Raw genomic sequence first — 19,412 nt, 5'->3', positions numbered from 1 at the left:
ATTTACCCTCTTATTCATCATTACTCCATACTTGCTACTTCCTAATGCTGGTCTCTGGTTAACCCTGGTTTGTGGAATAAATAATCGTTGTAACTGTAAATGGTCACTAAATGAACCGTTGTAAGTTGAGGACTACCTCAATAAAATACTGCACAATAAATTGGCAGTAAAACCATTTAAGGCTTTCATGAGAGGTAACCAGTCAACCTCTTCTAAAAAGCTCCAGAACTAATGAATCCATAACTTCCAGAAGTAGATTATTCTCCTGTCGTATAAATCGGTAAGTTTTTCATTATTTTAAATGAATTCTAGGGAGCTCCAACCTATACTCCTTATTCCCGATCCTTGAGTTTAATGCCTTGGAAAACAGTTGTGCAGTTTCCTTTTCTTTTTACATATTTGAACATCTCTATTATGTTTTCATGTTTCAATCTTCTTTTCTCCAGGAGGGAATCACATCTAATTTTCTCCTACACACACACATACACAACATATAAACATATATATGTTTAATTGCTCCCTGAACTCTGAATCCAATCCTCATGCTTATTAAAGATTGATGCAAGATAATTCAATATATATAGCACTACAAAATATGTTTTATTTTCACATTCAGTCATTAATAATTTACTATCAGATCTTCAGCGGGTGTGAATTATTGATATCAATAGAGCTACAGTGATTCACACCAGCAGATTAATTAGATGCTAATGCCATATGAGTGTATGGGCTTACACACATGGGCAAAGACACTCCCACACACACACTCCCACAAACACACTTGGGTTTCAATCATAAGAAGCTGTATTAATCTATATTGATGGAGATCGGTCCCTAAAGTTGTTTCCCATTTTTAAAATGTCGTTATAAATAAAGTTTAGCATCTGAATAAACAACTAGAGGTGTCATGTTTGGGATGAAGAGATCACATATCAGAGAAGCCCTATCTTAGCGCAAAGCCTTCTATATTTGATCCAGGGAATGTGGTTTAACTTCAGAGCAAGTTCAATGCATTTTTCTGCTATTTTTCACCACTATAAATAGCTGGTCCCAACATCACCATCCCCAGTATAGGTGCTCAACCTATCTAGTGGCAAAGCCCAGGAAGCAGTCCTGGGATCAGAACTGTGAGGCAGCTACTCTGATCAAGCACTCTTTTTAATTCCCCTAGCTATAGATCACTCAGCAGCAATTTGAGAATCCTTTAATTATTATTACATATTATAGTGGCCATCTGCAGATTCTATAAATGTGAACATAAGTATCTATTTCACCCTCTCTCTTTTTCTTTAACTTTTATAAAAGCTATTTGAAAAATCCAATGTGTATGAAAAGAGACATATATTCTGCAAGGGTTGATTCATAGAGTCAAATGCATATAATGTATGTATGTGTGTGTGTTTGTGTGTGAATCTATCTATCTATCTATCTATCTATCTATCTATCTATTTATCTATCTATCTATCTATCTATCATCTATCATCTATTTCTATCTATTTTAGATATTTTAGATAGATAGGAATTGCCCAAAGCCCCTACTTTGCATTACACAGCACATTTACACCAAACTTGACTCAGACAAACATGATCCCACATGGCCCCCATGGGAGTCTGACTGCAACCAATAGAATACATTCCTTGCCACAGGAACAGGAAGCTCAAGTTCAAAGCCCAGGAGAGAGTATAAATAACACTCACTCTCCATTCCATGTGGTCAGCTACCCAGGACTTCAAACCCATGTGGTCCTGTTCATCAATAAACCATCTTTCCAATCAGCCTCCATGTTTCCAGTGTCTTTCTCCTCACTTGAAACTAAACCCAGATGATATATAACATATACATATAGACACATGTACACAAAGGAATGAATCTATGTGTACACACATAGTTATTTATTTATTTTTATCTCGCCTTTTTATTTTTATGAATAACTCAAGGCAGTGAACATACTTAACACTCCTTCCTCCTCCTATTTTCTCCACAACAATCCTGTAAGGTGTGTTGGGTTGAGAGAGAGAGTGAGAGAGTGACAAGACCAAAGTCACCCTGTTGACTTTCATGGCTAAAGCGGGACTAGAATTCACAGTCTCCTAGTTTCTATCCTGATGCCTTAATCACTAGACTAAACTAGCACTATGAGTTCTATGAGCTGAACAGCAACCCAAAACCATTTCAGGCCATTCGGAAGGAGAAAAGCTTCCCTCGTCCATTTACTTTATCGATTGCTGGTGCTAAGAGGGTCTGGGCCACTGCACTGATTAAACCAGCTGAGTCTTGATTCATTTCCCAGAGTTTTTCAAAGTTGCATTAGTACCACTGGAGGTCTGTCAAATAGGAGAATAAGGAGAGGTCTCGCTTACTCACTGCAGCTCACTTCAGCGCTAGGCAGCTGCAAAAAAAAAAAGAGAGAGAGAGAGTGAGAGCCATCATTTTATACCGCACTGCACCCTCGACCTATCAGTCTTCCAACATCACTGACATTGGGAAGAGAATAAAAAATGGATCACTCACTTGCTCAGTGAAGCCAGCCAGCAGACATCCCAGCATAGAGCAGAAAAGAGAAGAAAATATCTTAGAGATCCACCCGCTGTCTGCATGGACGATTTTCTTTTGTAGTTGTTTTTCCTTCTTGCCCAGCATTAGTAACTTCACTAAAAGACTCCACCAGTGCAATTTCAGTTGCACAGCCCTACACCTGTAGAGTTGGCACATTTCAAGAACTGACCTGCCTGGAGATTTTGTCCATCTTTTTAAAGTCTCCAGGGAAAGGAATAAAGTTAAGAATGCAAGCAATCCTTGACTTACCACAATTCATTTAATGACCATTTGAAGTTACAATGGCACTGAAAAAAGGAGCTTATGATTGTTTTTCACACTTACAACCGTTGCAGCATCCCCATGGTCATGCGATCAAAATTCAGTTGCTTGGCAACTGACTCATATTTATGATGGTTGCAATGTCCCGGAATCATGTGATCCCATTTTGCGACCTTCTGACAAGCAAAGTCAATGGGGAAGCCAGATCCACTTAACAACCATGTTACTAACTTAACAACTGCAGTGATTTACTTAGCAACTGTAGCAAGAAAGATAGTAAAATAGGGGGGGAAGGAGGGAGGGAGGGAGGGAGGGAGGGAGGAAGGAAGGAAGGAAGGAAAGAAGGAAGGAAGGAAGGAAGGAAGGAAGGAAGGAAGGAAGGAAGGAAGGAAGGAAGGCCTCTTAAAAAAATCTGCTACTGTGTTACGTAACCTAAGACATGATGGAATGTATGGGTAGTTTCTAGAGAACTTGTGCTTCAAAGCTCTGCTTAACAGAAAAAAAGGAGATATCTAAATAATGCCTAAAACCTACCTTAGATATGAGAGTGTGGTTCATGTTTCATGTGGGCATGTCTACTCCAGTGATGGGTTCCTCCCAGTTCGTCCCGGTTTGGCTGAGCCAGTAGCGGTGACGATATGACATCACCGAACCGGTTCTCTTTCTTTGGGAGCTGGGCCCTCCCGCCTGCCCCCGCGTTATTCCTACCTTTTATTTCTTCTTTTTTAGCCTAGCTGAGAGGTGCGGCAGAGTGGATTGCCGCACCTCAGCTGGGCAGATTCGTAACGTGCTTGCGCGGAGTGCAAGTTTGGCGTGCATGCTAGCGAAGCGAGCATGCGCGCAGCGATCATGCATGAAGCACGTGACTGAAGAAGCGATCATGCACGAAGCGCATGCACAAAGAGAACCAGTAGTAAAGCTGGTTAGAACCCACCACTGCTCTACTCCTCACATCCAGACCGATGGAGGGTAACAGAAACCAGAGAAGTGAGGGTTTACTGGCAGTTCTTTACAATGATAGTAGGAATAGTCATCACCCAAAAGTGCTTTCTTTCAAAAGGAAACTGGAGTTTCTTATTTTGCTTGAAGACGTTTTGCTTCTCATCCAAGAAGCTTCATCAGTTTGATTGAATGATGGAGAATGGAAGGTTCTTTTAATCCCACCACTGGATGTGGGAGTATGAACGGATTTCCAGAAGAGAAATTCAGATTACAGATGTTTTCCAAAACGGTCCTTCAGAAATGGACTGCATATTTTAGCCTTACCAACAGAACCTCCTAGAAACATAAAGGGTGCTGTTTACTATAACTTCTGGACACATGTAAGGGCACACAGTTGTTCTTAGACACCAGACTTTGCAGAGTTGTCTATGAGGATCTATGTTAAAAGGTTCTGTGGAACATTTGTGATTGAACCCATGGAAGCCCACTTTACGTACCTATTCTCACTTTGCAACTTTCTGGGAAACTTTTAGTTCAGAAGAAAAGACTATACAAGAGTGATGTATACCGTGTTTCCCCAAAAATAAGACCCTGTCTTATATTTTTTTTGAACCCCAAAATGAGCACTTGGCCTTATTTTCAGGGAAGTCTTATTATTTTGGGGCACGTGGAGCAAGACGGGGCTCTTTTTGCCATCTTACCTGATTTCCAGCTCTGTCTCCCTAACCCTAACCAGAAGAAATGGCGGGGACTGGCTGCACATGCATTTAAATATTTTCAAGGAGGGCTTAATTTCAGGGAGGGCTTATTTTAGTGCATGTGCTCAAAAGCTTGATTGGGCTTATTATCCGGGGAGGTCTTATTTTCGGGGAAACAGGGTATAAGAAAAGTTTCTAAAACCCTGCAAATAACAGGAGTGTGGTAATTGTAGGATCAGCCCAATGATGGAGCACTTGCCCATAGTAATGAAGATGCTAGAATCACTTGGTTAAATGGCAAGTATTTTCAGTGTTTAAATAATGAGAAATCCCCTCAGGGAGATTGCTAGAATGTGTGTTTTTCAGGCTGCAAGGCACTGAGGGATGTTCAGTTGGCTTAATTTTGACTCTATTGTTTAATGCCCTCTGGTCATCACTAACATGCTGTGAAAAAAAATGGAATTGTGGGAACTTTCCTCCTTGTCATGGATGGTGGGAGAAGTTAAAGAGTTCCAGAGAATGGATAACTCTCATTTTAACAAAGCAGAGAAAGCATGCTTTGTGGAATAACACTTTTTAAAAGTCCAGTAGGTCCTTTGCTTGTAGATGTGGGAAATGGAGTCACTTATCATCACTTCAGCTTCATTCCTTATTCCCCAAGAAAGTTGCACAATGAAAAAGATGATATTGTAAACAAGATTTCCCGGTTTTTCTAGGATATTATGATAGCAAAATCCAGATACTGTAAAATAGCTTATTTTGAATCGTGTTATGCTTCTCCTTAAATTTATGGTTTGGTGGGTACTGCTCTAGGGATTGTGAGCTAAGAAGCCCATGGGAGGGATGGGATCAGTCAATTATATTCTCTATTATGACAAATGTGCTTAAGAGAAATGAAGTGTGCCATTCTTAAATGAGATTATTTAATGAGATGTGCTTACCTATAAAAAAAAGGTAAGAAAATCTGATATATTATTTAAATAAATTATGTGATTATTATTCAATTGCATTACAGTGCATTAAATGAAAGTGTGTAGCTTTTTAATTATATGATAATTTTTTTGGCCAAGATTATGCAGTTGTTTGGAGATATTTGTTGAAATTAATGGGCTTCAGCATTTATCTTTTATTGGCTTATTTATCATCATTTTGCATGAATAGGCTCAAGCTCAACCTTCCAAGACTGAGTGGCTGTGGCTCCCGGCATCCCGATATAATCAGTTGACTCCATCACTGACTATTGGGGGCGAGTCTTTGGCCCCCACAGAAAGGGCTCGCAATCTGGGAGTCCTCCTGGATATGCAGCTGTCCTTGGAGTAACATCTGACAGCTGTAACCAGGGGGACCTTTTGTCAGGTTCGCCTGATCCGCCAGTTGCGGCCCTTTCTTGATCGATTCCCTGTGCACAGTCACTCATGCCCTCGTCACCTCTCTCCTTGACTACTGCAACGCTCTCTACATGGGGCTCCCCTTGAAGAGCACCCGGAGGCTCCAACTGGTCCAGAATGCAGCAGCGCGGGTAGTGACGGGAGCAGCCTGGCGCTCCCATGTAACACCGCTCCTGCGCGAGGTGCACTGGCTCCCAGTGGTCTTCCGGGTGCGCTTCAAGGTGCTGGTTATCACCTTTAAAGCCTCCATGGCATCGGGCCTAGCTATCTTTGAGACCGCCTGCTGCTACCGACGGCCTCCCATCGTCCCGTGCGCTCCCACAGAGAGGGCCTCCTCAGGGTGCCATCAGCCAATCAATGTGGGCTGGTGACCCCCAGGGGGAGAGCCTTCTCTGTGGGGGCACCTACCCTCTGGAATCAGTTGCCCCCAGAGAAAAGGAGAATCCAAGACCTCAATGCCTTCCGCTGTGCCCTTAAAACCCACTTTTTCCAGCAAGCCGGGCTGGCTTAAGAAGAAATTTTAAATGTTTTAATTGGTTTGTATTTTTAATTTTGGGCCAAATTTATATATATATTAATTGTTTTTTAATATTTGTATTTTATATTTTTTAATTCTGGCTGTACACCACCCTGAGTCCTCAGGGAGAAGGGCGGTATATAAATTTAAAATAAAATAAATAAATAAATAGCATTTGTTCTAGGTTTTAAAATGGCTTACATAAATTTGTGAAAAAAACAACTATAACCCAGTCAAGTATCTGACTGAAACCATACAAATGTACTAATGAGGCAGACCAATCAAAATAGAGCTAGCATCATTCCCAACCATCAATCAACCAATATTTCTCAAAAAGTTTCAAATCAGCAGTGAACCCCACATAATTCAGTTTCTACACAGAATATAAATACTGCCAAGGCAATCCTTATTTCTGAAGTGCTATGCTGAGGAAACCAGTTATGGCTGGCTGGGGAATTCTGGGAATTGAAGTTCACACATCTTCAAGTAATCAAGGTTGAGAAACACAGGTCTAGAGTGCAATGCATCCTTTCTCTAGTTTAAAATTTCAATAACTAGGTCCAAACATATAAATGATCACATTAAAGTTTAATGCGAATCTATCCTTTCATTTGTCTTCTTTTTTAAATGGGGTACTCCCCTCCCTCCATCCCATTATGTACTCAATATATATGTATTGGAGAAAAACTGGCAGAGCCAAGACAGGAGTCAAGCAGGGAATTAGTTTAGAGTCCCTATATAATCACACACACACACACACCCCTCAGTTTTGGGTTTCAAAAATTTTTACTACTGGTTCTGTGGGTGTGGCTTGGTGGGCATGGCAGGGGAAGATACTGTAAAATCTCCATTCCCTCTCCACTCCAGGGGAAGGTTACTGCAAAATCCCCATTTCCTCCCGATCAGCTGGGACTCGGGAGGCAGAGAATAGATGGGGGCGGGGCCAGTCAGAGGTGGTATTTGCCAGTTCTCCGAACTACTCAAAATTTCCGCTACTGGTTCTCCAGAACTGGTCAGAACCTGCTGAAACCCACCTCTAACACCCCCCCCACCCGAATGCTTTAACTTTTATCTAGTTTTACGCAAGTGCAAACTTCTAGTCTTAGAAGATTCCTGTGTATACGTACGTTTTGAGTAATAAAACTGTAAATTGAGCCCTTTACATGTGGACCTGTTTGCTTGTGTCTGACAATATTCTTGCTTCATTTTTTTTTTTTTTTTTTTTTGGAGGCTTTGTGAGGATTTTATAATGAAGTTTTTTTCTGGATTTGTTAAATTGATAGTTTGACTCAGGAAATCCTGGGGTTCATTAGCTAACTGTAGGCTCATTGATGAAAAGATCAATCATGCTAGATAACTGTATCCACCCATATTGTTTCTCACCCTCTCACAGCCATATTTTACAGGCATTCCAAATGTAAATTCCATTCTTGGGAGTCAGTCTGACAAGTGCTCTGTGTGAAATATATGCACATCTTAGAACACACCTCTCACATCTTTTTGATAAGCACGAACATTTGGAAAAACAAGTGATGTGGAAAGAAGCCCTTAAAGCAGACCGTTCTGAAGCTGTTCAGAACACAACGAGGTCATTGACAAGTTGCAAAACTCATGGGTTCCAAGGCTAGATTTTGCTTTCCAACATTTCATGTTGGATGTTCTTGGAATTTAATCAAGGACTGTATCTCATCTAATCTTGAATATGATTGGAATATTAACACCCATAAGAAAATGTGAAGTCTGCAGTTTGTTTATGCACTTTATTATGCATGCTGACTCCTAAAATCGATAGCTGACAAAGGTAAATTGTCGGAATGGGAAGACACATCTGAATGAACAATGGTTTTAACCCAAGTTGTGCCCACAGCATTTCTTTGCAAGAATTTCGGGCCTTGGTCAACAGTCCACATGAGCAGCATCCCATGTCGAGGCAAGAGCAATAAGCCATTCCTCTTTTCTGAAAGGACACCTTGGGAAGATCAGGAAGAAAATTGTTATTCGTGTGTTTCAGACTAGTTCTGCCAGATGCAGCATTAGTACACTGCAGAGATAAAATCCTTACAGCAGCTTCTGCCAATACAGACCTGTGCGATGGGGAGAATTACTCCCATAGATTATGGGAGATGTATGGAGATCCTTTGAGAGAGAGCTGTATGCAATGAAATTTCATTTTAATGCATACCGATTAGTGTACATTCAAAGCAGTGGTGAAATGTAAAATTTGTTACTACCGGTTCTATGGGCGTGGCTTGGTGGGTGGGGTGTAATATGACTGAGTGGGCATGACCAACTTTTTTTTTTTACTTTTAAAACCATTTTTTCTACAACCTCTGGCTGAAGAGGTTGTAAAAATGCTTTTAAAGCCTCTGACGATCCCAGCTGACTTGCCTGATCGGCAGAGACTTTTTTTCCTTTTAAAAACATTTTTTCTATAACTTCTTCGGCCGAAGAGGTTGTAGAAAAAAATGCTTTTAAAAGCCTCTGATGATCCTAGCTGAGCTGCATGATCATAGAGGCTTTTTGTTTTTACTTTTAAAAGCATTTTTTCGTCCAAAGAGGTTGTAAAAAAAATGCTTTTAAATTTTTTTTAAAAGCCTCTGATGATTGCGCAGCTCAGCTGGGCAATGTGGGGGGCAGGGATTTTTGCTACTGGTTCTCCGAACCGAACCACCTGCCTCCATCGCTACCGGATCAGGGGATCCGGTCCGAACCGGGAGCATTTCACCCCTGATTCAAAGTGACAATAAACTACTCCTTCTCCTTCTCCTTCTCCTTCTCCTTCTCCTTCTTCACATATGGGAAGAACCAGGGGTGAAATGCTCCCAGTTCAGACCGGACCAGCCAATCCGGTAGCGATGGCAGTGGGTGGTTCGGAGAACCGGTAGCAAAAATCCCTGGCCCTCCTGCCCATGCCCACCCAATCGCCCGGTCGCCCACTTGCCCGCTTACCGCTTCTTTTAAAAAATGCTTTTAAAAGGTAAAAAAGAGGCTCTGACTATCCCAGCTGAGCTGCCTGATCATCAGAGCCTTTTTTTTTTTTACTTTTAAAAACATTTTTTTACAACCTATTTGGCCGAATAGGTTGTAAAAAAAATGCTTTTAAAAGTAAAAAAAATAGATTGCGCACCACAGCTGATCACACACACACACCGTGCGCTGTTCTACTTACCCCATGCCTCCTTTTGGCATGCACTGCGCCCACGCGTGCACCTCGCATATGGTGCGCACTACACATGCGCGTGTGCAGCATGCATGTGCAGCCAGCAAACAGGTAGTAAACCGGTTCAGATTTCACCACTGGGAGGAATCAAATTTGAAAATGCTAACTTACAGTCTGCACTCTGCAGTAAAAAAGAAAAAACAGAGGTAATGTTCTCATTTTGGAGGTGGATATTGGGGAAAAATAGTGTTTCTGCCTGAAAATTCAGAGCTGCTAGATTTGGCAGGTCTTCTGATCCTGGTTATATTTTAGAGTTCTTTAGGCTTCCTTGGAGAAACCTTCACTTCTTGGATAAAATGAGTAAGATTCCTTGAAATGCTGCTGATTCTTCATTGTTGAAGGGCACTGATTTGTGGCCACAGGAGAGTCTTGGCTAGCGATATCGACACGTTTTTGCTTACAGATCTTGGATGCAGTGTATTAATACAAGAAAAATGTTAATTACTAGGAATAAAAGGGCTCTAAATCACCTTAGTAAATAAAAGGGTAAAAGTAGCCATCTAACTGCATTGCTATACTTGACAAAATCAGCTCCAACCTGACTGAAATCACATGAAGTGTTGGGCTCTATGTTTAGAAAGATGCTGCAAGGAATTTGCATCCTTTTAGAGCAGTGGTTCTCAACCTTCCTAATGCTGTGACCCTTTAATACAGTTCCTCCTGTTGTGGTGACCCCCAACCATAAAATTATTCCTAAAACCATTGAAAATATGTGTTTTCCGATGGTCTTAGGTGACCCTTGTGAAAGGGTCATTCGACCCCCAAAGTGGTCCCGGCCCTCAGGCTGAGAACCACTGTTTTAGAGGGTCATTGAAGCACTTGGAGGTTTACCTGTATCTTGTGACCCTGATGACACAGATAAACCTCCAAGTGCTTCAACAACCCTCTAAAAGGATGCAAATGACCAGCTGTCTGCAAGGAATATAAATCCTTCCATTCCCCACTTTCCTGTCAGAGCTGAAGAAGCTTCTCGGATGAGAAGCGAAATGTCTTCAAAGAAAAAATAAGAAAGTCCAGTTGCCACCTGAAAAAGCACCTTTGGAATGTAGCAATAGCAATAGCACTTAGACTTACAAGATATACCGCTTTACAGTGCTTTAGAGCCCTCTCTAAGCGATTTACAGAGTGAGCATATTGCCCCCAACAATTTGAGTCCTCATTTTACCCACCTCGGAAGGATGGAAGGCTGAGTCAACCGTGAGCCTGGTGAGATTTGAACTGCCAAATTGCAGGCAGGCAGCAGGCGGCAGAAATAGCCTGCAGTACTCCACTCCAACCACTGCGCTACCACGGCTCATGTACCTCATACCATGGAATGTACCTATTAAGTCCTCCCAGGAGCTGGGATAGGCAGATACGGTTGATTGATTGTGTTAATTAACTAAAGATGATTTTGACTAAAGATGATTTTGTCAATGCCGATGGTATTCAGGTAGTGCTCCAGTTGTTTTGGAATTGCACTAAGTTGCCTATTACTATTGATAATATTTTACAGTCGTTCTATTTCTATTTGCAGGTCTTTGTATTGCGTGTGTGTGTGGGCGGGGGGGGGGGTTGGTTCTTTTTCTTCTATTCTGTTGTCTCCGGGAACTGTCAGGTCCACTATCCAGACTTTTTTGTCTTTCTTATCAACAGTTGTTAATTCTGGGGTGTTATGTGGCAGGTGCCTCTCTGTTTGAATTCTAAAATCTCAGAGCATTATAGCTTCTTCATTTCCTATGACTTTGTCTATCTTGTATTCCCACCACTCCTTGCTTGCAGGCGAATGGTATTTCGTACAGATATTTCAATGCACCATTGTTGCTCTTTTGTCACGCCATTGTTTGTAGTCAGTCTGTGCAATCTTCTGGCAGCAGCTGTTATTATTTGTGAAATATATCAATTATACCAATAATAAAATATACTAGGAATTTTACAATAAAAGAAAGTTCTGTAAACAAAAAGGAACAGGAAAAAGGAACAGAAATAAAGTACAAGTGAATAAGCAAGGGCTTTGCAAATATCATGGAAGTTTTCATTTTCTAGTGTCTCTTTAGTTAATTCTGGGTATCTGAATATATGTTTTTAAACAGTAAAATTGTTTTTAACTTCTAAACAAAGAATGAATACCGGTAATCATGATCAAATAGTATAAAATACTGACTGAGCTTATAAACTATAATAGAAGCTAGGCATATAACTCCATGTTTTTTCTGATTTGGAAATCCTATAAAATTTACATAGCATCTCTAACATTTAGAAATGTTGGTTATGTGTTAAAATGTAGTTTAGGATTATTCCCATTTTGAGTTTAAACTCTGCATCAGATCTAGACATCAAAGCATGCTCCCACAATGTAGTTAGCCATTCTTGCAATGTGGGTGGATCAAATGCCTTTTCCAATAAAAAGCAGATGATATATTTGCAGCAGTTAGCATGTACAAAGCTATACTTTGAGGGGATATATAGTTTGGCAAACTTTAATTTTAAAAAATTGCATTTGATGTGCAAATTCAACTACTGAACTGATATGCAATTTTCATTTTTAAATTTTGTTTCATTCTGCTAAGAATCATTGCTAGAAACAATTATTATAAGAAAAAGAAGGTGTATTCACCGGAAATACATTCTGGGGATAGGCAAAGCCATAGTACCTTGTTAATTACGTCTTTACAGGAGAAAAGTCAACAAACATGTGATCTGTGTGCCTGAGAAGAAAGACAAAAGGAAATGCCCTTGGTTTAGCAACCATTTAGGTCAGGCCTGTCAAACTGGCGGCCCGCAGACCAGATGCATCACGCACAGGCCATGCCCACCCCGGCTCCAAAAAACGTCATGATACATCACGATATGTCACGTGATGCGATCGAGTTTGAAACTTGTGATTTAGGCAAAGATCTGGCAGAGTAACAAAAAACAGAGTTAATTCTTCACTCTCTATCTATGCTTCATTGCCTCCTGGTGGTTAGTAGGTCATGAGATGTTGAAGGGTTCATACCTCAGGATTTGGACCTTCAAAAAGTCTTTCCTATATAACAACAAGCCAAATAAACAGTGATTTATTCAGGATTTTGATACCTATTGGCCTGTCTGCATGATATGCTTAAATAGATTAAGGGGAGGGTTAGCTTTTCACATCAACCTGAAAACCTAGTCAGCATTGTTAGAAAATATTGATTTCAATCAAGAAGAACTCTAGATTGTTCATTTAACCTCCACCGTTCCATCCTATTCTGTGAACACAACGAAAGATTTAGAAGTTAACCCTCTCCTATGGTTGGGCACAGAGATGAAAGCATTAGAATGGTTCCTTAAAACAGGACTTCTGTTTTACTTATATCTGCCTAATGGTTTATTTTCACACACCCCTGGGATTTGATTTAAATTAGCCAAGGGTAATCACGGAATTCCTAGATTTAGTCAATCCTGTCCCCCCCCATAAATAATTTTACCCAGGGGGCTAGATATGAACCCATCCATGCAGCTATGATCAGACCCCTGCAAGGATTTGGTTGATGGATTTAGAAAGCCTGATTAAATGTTCTTAATAGTTCGGGTGATAAAACTGTTGCCACTTCTGTTGTTAGGGAAAGTACAATAAATTGATCCAGAATGTCTTCAAAATACAGAATGGTAAGAACAAATTTGCTAAATATGATCCATATCCTTCTGCTAGCTGAAGAGCGGGACTAAAAGAGAAGTCTAAACAGATACAAGAGAACAGAAGCTGCTGGTAGAACATCCAGCGGTACACAAAGTAGTTATGATTGCTGAAAAACTAATATTAGTCAATGAAATGCAATCTGTAAACTGCTGCCCTAAGATATCCAGGAAGGCATGAGCTATTTCCAGTTTTTGAACCCCAGCTATAATAAAAATTAAAAAATGAGAATATATGAAAATAAAGAGTCAGGTTACCAAGCAGGGAAGAAGAATCAAGGATTAAGGTTAAATGTGATTTAGAATCATTGAATCATAGGGCTGGCAGGGACCTTGGAAGTCTTCTAGTCAACCCACTGCCCAAGACAGATGTCCTTATACCATCCTGGACAAATAGTTATCCAGTCTTTTCTTTAAAACCTCCAGCAATGGAGCACCCATGACTCTGGAAGGCAAGCTGTTCCATTGATTAATCTTTCTCATTGTCATGAAATTCCTCCTTAGTTCCAGGTTGGATCTCCCTTGGAGAAGCTTCCACCCATGCTTCTTATCTTCCCCTCAGGTGCTTTGGAGAATACATTGATTCCCTCTTCTCTGTAACAGTCCTTCAAGTATTGGAAGATGGCTGTCATGTCACCCCTAAGCCTTCTTTTCGTTAGGCTAAAACATATGTAGTTCCCTTAGCTGTTCATCATATGATTTAGTCTCAAGATCCCTTATCAACTTTGTTGCTCTTCTCTCTACTTTCTAGGTCCTCCACATTTTTTTTTTATATCATGGTGACCAGAATGGATTCAGTTTTCCAAGTAGTTAGTACAGTGATGCGTGGTCTTACTAGTACTATCACTTCCCATGGTTCCCCCTGCTAACTTGATGCTATCGCTCTGTTGATGCAGTCTAGGAAAGCATTGGCTTTTTGGCAGCTGCAGCACACTGGCTCATACTTAAGTGGTGGTCTATTAGGACCCCTATATACAATGGTGGGATTCAATTTTTTTTACTACCGGTTCTGTGGGCATGGCTTGGTGGGCGTGGCAGGGGAAGGATACTGTAAAATCTCCATTCCCTCCCCACTCCAGGGAAAGGATACTGCCAAATCCCCATTTCCTCCCGATCAGCTGGGACTCGGGAGGCAGAGAACAGATGGGGTGGGGCCAGTCAGAGGTGGTATTTACCGGTTCTCTGAACTACTCAAAATTTCTGCTACCGGTTCTCCAGAACTGGTCAGAACCTGCTGAATACCACCTCTGCCTATATCCCTCTCAGAGGTGCTACTGTTGAGCCAGGTACTGCCTTCCTGTTTTTTTTTTATTTTTATTTTTAAAAAAGGAAGTGTTTAATCTGAGACCCACTTTGACCTCGAGACCCTGACCAAATGACTCACTTATTCCCCATTCATCTGTCTATTTATAGATAAGAAGACAAAGAAAATAATCTGGTTAGTGTTGCCCTTAGAAATCACTTCTTGAAAAAAAAAATGAGTTGGATGAAGTTTTACATTTCCTGAAATGGATTGTATTAAGAAAAGCATTAGATTCAGAATCCAGAGATAATATGTCGGCTGGGTGGATTGATTTTGTGGCTCCAACAGGAAAAATAATGAACCAAAATGAACTTGCAAGCTCGGAGTTCAATTTGGTACTTCTAAACTCTCCCCAAATTAGGAAAAGATGAATCAGAAACAACATCTGCAGAAGTACGTGGTTTAGATTTTATGTCTCTGTAAAGTCCAGGAAGGAGGAAGGGAAGAGCCATGCTAAAGCATCATCAAGGATTTTGTTGGTGGAGAAAGTTGTATTATCTGTTGCCTGTTAATTCTGTCCTCAAATAATGACATTATGATCTTATTGCTTTTGGGGGGGAAATTGAAAGCAAAAGTAAAGTTGCCTGGTTCCAAATCCTCAGACTTTCTTTCTCTGAGACTGAACAAGTTTAATTGTCTTGTACGATCTTCTTGTGCCTGCAAATACCATTTGGCCATCAAGGCAAGTTGGTTATTAACTAGTCAACCGCTATTTGTGTTTTCCTTTTTTTGATTTAATGAGATAAATGATTTTCATTTTTGATTGGTCATCTGATAAAAAATGTGTAATCGCTGACATGGTCCAAATAGGACTGAGGTTCCTGTGTTGGAAACAAAATGGATAAAATTTTCTGAATAGCAGAACAGTAGTAACAGAAGGAGTATACCCAACCAACAGATTTCACAGGTATTTATTTAAAGGACAAAGAATCAAAGAAAAGAATCTTAAAGGCCACATCGTAAGATAAAGTTTGTTAAAATTCTGAAGCCATGAGAAGATTCAAATGTATAATTTTTATCTTTATCTAATTTCAGTTTCCTTGGAAGGAGTGCAATGAGGAATTGGGTATTTTATAAAATAAGGGCTTATTTACAAATATAAACAAACTTCGCTCAAAAGAATCCACTTTTACATGAAGTCATTAGGGAAAGACATGGCACTGTTTTCTAGTTACGTCCAGAATCCCCAAACTGTGTCTCACTCCTTCCTCCATCTTCTACTTCACAAACTCCAGTTTACATTCTTCTATTTACTCCATGGCCACTCCTAGCTCAGGCAGATGAGTATGGCAATGACAGCCAGACGCACAGAGAGACAATATTTGCTAAATTTGCCCAGACTATTCAAAGGGACTCCAGCAGTAATTCTACCTCCATTAAAACTATGTCTCAGTTTTACAATGTCAAAGACCCCATATTCCACCAGCTGACAACCATAGCCATTATTCTTCCTGCCTCATGGTTCTGAACAGGGCAAATTTGATTCCTTTGCTCCCTGGCCAGAGGCAACAAGAAATTTTCGAAAGTATGAGTGTGGAGGGCAAAAGAAATTCAGCCTTGCTTCGAAGAGTCAGGTTAGTGTCAAGGTTCCAAGTAACAGACCCAAGGCAATCAAGACTCTGAGTTCTCATGGTTCCTCAAAGTATCGATTTATTAGAACTGTCATATTGGCACATCTGGGGAAAACCCGACTCTGAAGGGCCCGAGGTTTTCCCCACCCAAATAAAAACCCAAAGTTCTTGCTCCCATGTCCCACGTCCATCACATGGTCCAATCAGGTCACAGTCCCATCTTCAGTGGGCTTTGGTCTACATCTCTCCGACACCTGGTGGAGCATCCTTGGCTCCCACAGGAAAGAATTTTATTTTGGGAGGAGGAGGAGGAGGAGGAGGAGGAGGAGGAGGAGGAGGAGGAGGAGGAGAGAAGGAGAAGGAGAAGGAGAAGGAGAAGGAGAAGGAGAAGGAGAAGGAGAAGGAGAAGGAGAAGGAGAAGGAGAAGGAGAAGGAGAAGGAGAAGATTCCCACCAACTCTGGCAGAGCAAGCCAATTAATAGATTATATAAACAGAGAGCAAACCCCACTCCCTTCTAGCACTGATGATGTTACTTAGTTGGGTAATGAAACATGTGCAAGAAAACTACCAAGCCCAGAGAGCTCCAAGAACTCCACAAAACTATCTTTGTAGCATTTCCTCTGTTGATGCTGTACCTAGCAAGCTTTCAGAGCAAGTTCCTATATCATTCTTCCTGTGGTGAATCTGTCACCATCTCTGTTGGCCTCCTTCAAACAAGATTCTGTCAACTAGCTTTGGCATCGTGTGATAGACTGGAGCCAGCTAGATGGCTATATGATTGTTAGTTAGATGTGTTTTTTTGATGATTTTCTGCCATTTTGTAAACTTGCTTTTTAAAAAAAAAACTCTTATTTTTATGTTTCTTAATTTAAATTGATTTTGAATGGGGTTTTTTTAATGTATTCTTTCTGTTTTATTATGTATTCTGCTCAGAGTCACTGCATGAGATGGACAGCTGTGCCGATGTGATAAATAGATAAATGATACCCAAGGTTTTTATTAACAGTTTGACTATTTCAGTGAGGCTACATGCATTTTTTGACACATTAGTAAAAATATGTTTTGAACTCTATGGGAATTAGATGTAGCTCAAATCAAAACAATACCGATGTTGCCACGGAAGGGTGAAGCTATTCATGGGTCTTTCATCCTATGCCATCCAATAATAGTTCCAGAGAAAAATATGGTCAGCTTCCTATTTCGCTTGTTTTCTTCTGCAAGCACTCCTAATTCTCCTCTACTCATTTCCCCTGCTCTTTTTTTTTTTTTCCTTCAAGAATGTCCCTTGGCTGTTTCAGCATTTTCTCCTATCCAGATTCCTACCTGAGTATTTTCAAGGTAGGATATGACAGAAAAATACAGCTGTTCCCCAACCCAGCCCTTCTTCTCTGCAATTGTCCCCTTATTCTGCATTCGTGTTATCTTAGAAATGTGAGTTAGAGAATGAGTTTTGCCAAGATGTCATTCTGCACTATTTTGTATTAGTGAATTGGAGATAATTGCCTGGGCAGTATTATTGGACTCGGCAGTTATTTTTAGATATACCCTTCAGGGAATGGCTGCAGCCCAAGAGAACCTTGTCTGCTGAGCTCAAGGATAGCCATTTTATACATTCTTCTGTTAGCACACAGACAGGTCTATTTAATTTCCAAAGAACCCAAATCTTTGGGGAACCCAGTGCATTTTGATCCCCAAAGATCCTCAGGCAACAGCTATAAATTAATTCAATTAAGTGGTCCAGATTGTTAAACCCATTCCATTAAATTTAAATGTGTGATTCAAACTACTATGCACATTTCGATTCTTCTTAAAGAAAATGCCCTTCTCTTTCAGCATTTCGCAGTAACTGTCTCCCTCTCTGTCTCTCTTGAATTTGTCCTTTTTCTCCCCTGCGTCCTAAAAACAAGCAATCCCTTCCTTTTTGTTATTTAGAAGGTTACACACATTTGGATATCCTGCCCATGTAGGAATGTTCCTGTGGAACAACTCACTCTCTCACCAAACACCCATTCTAAATTCTTTCTCCATACACTTATTTATCTTTGATGCCATCAGCAGTGCTTACTCTTACGCATGCATTAAACATTGTCCATAAATATTGAAAGTATAATAGATTTCGATGGGTGGGGGGGAAGAGATCAACATCACATCTTTGTAAGAAATATTACCCAATAGTAATTTGGAAGAAGGGAAGCTACAGTCCTTCCACAGACCATTTTTAACTGTTAATTGTCTTCTTTCGGTTGCTAGGTAACATTCTCTCCACCTCTGGGGAACCCAAATAGTAGAAGCGTGTGAAATATTTTGTGGTTGAAAGATGCCAACCCAAAACCTTTGATATTGCAGTGGAAGGATTCAAATGTTCAGCCTTATTACAAAGAGTCCAGTCTTGAAATGGGCTGTTAGAACATTTTGGCTACAAAACATTATGCAAAGTTCTGGCGTGTGGTTTGAACATCAGAGTTCCGTTTGGACATTCTATTGAATGCGTCGAGAGTTCAGAATGGAGTAAGAATGGATGAATTCAGCCCAGATCTCCTTCAGATCCCCTGTCTGGATGGTTGAGGGCAGGGATGAAATCCAGCAGGTTCTGACAGATTCTGGAGAACTGGTAGTGGAAATTTTGAGCAGTTTGGAGAACCGGTAAATACCACCTCTGGCTGGCCCCAGAGTGGGGTGGGAATGAAGATTTTGCAATATCCTTCCCCCAGGAATGGGGAGGGAATGGGGATTTTGCAGTATCCTTCCTCTGCCACCAAGCCACGCCTACCAAGCCACACCAACGCCCACCAAGCCACAGCCACAAAACCAGTAGTAAAAAAATTTGGATTTCACCACTGAGTGAGGGTGTAGGTGGGGTTAGGAAACAGGAGAAGAGCAGCATGTCTGACTACATATCCATTAACCCTTTTTGTGGAACTTAATCTAGAAATAATTTCTTAAAGAGAGATGTTTCCTCGCCTCCATGTCATATCTCCGTGCAAACTTCTCAGTGAGGATTGCATTGCCTTTTGTCTGGGTGAGAATGGGACTAAATCAGTGCGCGCCCCCCCCAAAAAAAATTCAGTAGATATAATAGAAAGTTAGGGTTCATTTTTTAAAAAAAGGTTAAACTTAACCCATCTTTGGAGGAGAAGTGCTTGAGGCACGTGTTGCGAACTCCATTCTCAGTGTATAAAATATGAAGTTTTCTTTTTTAGTAATTTTCCTGTCAATCTGAAATGATCCCGACCTTATAAAGGAAACCGTAACAAGGCTAGCTGAGGGTGGGGAACTCTTTATAGCATTTTCTCAGAAGGGTCAATAAACCCAATC

At 40.7% G+C, this 19,412-nt stretch overlaps 2 long non-coding RNA genes across 2 annotated transcripts in view; both read right to left on the bottom strand.

The window, feature by feature from the left end:
* Nucleotides 1-1,866: 1,866 nt before the first annotated feature.
* LOC117661677 (uncharacterized) overlaps nucleotides 1,867-19,412 on the bottom strand; it is an 85,940-nt gene continuing 68,394 nt past the window's right edge. Inside the window, exon 3 of the long non-coding RNA XR_015732319.1 lies at nucleotides 1,867-2,390. This is a non-coding gene — a long non-coding RNA (uncharacterized LOC117661677). The remainder of the gene's footprint in view (nucleotides 2,391-19,412) is intronic.
* LOC117661678 (uncharacterized) lies at nucleotides 14,715-18,487 on the bottom strand. Its single transcript, XR_004590094.3, has 2 exons — nucleotides 18,266-18,487; nucleotides 14,715-15,346 (listed from the first exon to the last, which is right to left on the bottom strand). It is a non-coding gene; the product is annotated as an uncharacterized LOC117661678 (long non-coding RNA).

This window comes from Pantherophis guttatus, chromosome 2, assembly GCF_059756535.1.
Source record: "Pantherophis guttatus breed Tessera chromosome 2, ASM5975653v1, whole genome shotgun sequence".
Classification (NCBI taxonomy): Eukaryota; Metazoa; Chordata; class Lepidosauria; order Squamata; family Colubridae; genus Pantherophis; species Pantherophis guttatus.
Note: the sequence above shows the minus strand (reverse complement) of the source record. Positions and strands in the feature narration are given on the sequence as shown.